The sequence below is a fragment of the Portunus trituberculatus genome, chromosome 31, assembly GCF_017591435.1.
Source record: "Portunus trituberculatus isolate SZX2019 chromosome 31, ASM1759143v1, whole genome shotgun sequence".
Taxonomy (NCBI): Eukaryota; Metazoa; Arthropoda; class Malacostraca; order Decapoda; family Portunidae; genus Portunus; species Portunus trituberculatus.
Window position 1 is genome coordinate 5,858,252 of NC_059285.1, and position 894 is coordinate 5,859,145.

An 894-nucleotide genomic window follows, 5' to 3' on the forward strand; every position below is an offset into this window, starting at 1 on the left:
TCAAAACGTAGCAGGACTGCCCCATATTCAGAAACGCTTCCCTCTCTCAATGTGATCATTTTCAAAGACCACAGAGATGATTATCTGAGTTCTAAAGAGTATCTTTCCTATTGATGATGCAGAAAATTTGTTAAAATATCACCAGAATTACAGAAACATCCTTCAAAAACCGATGCCACTTCAACTAGAGCCCTTTGAAAACAGTGAAGGAGCGGCGAGGAAGTATTTCAGAATATCGGCCACTGTGTGTTGTTGATTCCTGGCCACGTCTAAAGAGATATGAAGGAGTGAAAGGTATATAAGGAAGGAGGAGGGATAAAGTATAATGTTATAAGAAGGAAACGTAATTTTGGTTGCAAGGGATCAGGATAATGGAGAGCAAAACGTTAAATGGAAAAATGATCAAAACAATGGGTAAACACAATAAAAATAATGGAACGCTGCTACTGAAGAGGCGCGAAGGGCTGGAAGATGATAGGAAGCAGGGAAGAGAGATAGTGATAGAGTATGATGGAATAAAGGGAAGAAGATCAAACGAACGGTTTGTAAAAGAGATGGGAAAAATTCATAATAGCAAAAGGTTAGATCTGGTAGGTATAATAAGGATAAATAAGTGAAGAAAAGGAAAGGAGGGAAATAACTGGGAGAAAATAGGATAATGAGAAGATATTGAGAAAGAGTGTGAATGTCAGGAGCATCAGGGAAAAAGGGTATAATAGGAGTGGTTACATGGAAATAATGTGAACAAATGAGTAGGTAATATAGAAAAAAAGTAATGGGAGGTATAGTAGGATAAGGAGACGGTGATGGGGATAGGTATGAATATAAGGATGATCACGAAAAAAAATCAAATAAAGGCTACGATAAAGACTTACAAGGAAAATTAATAAGGAA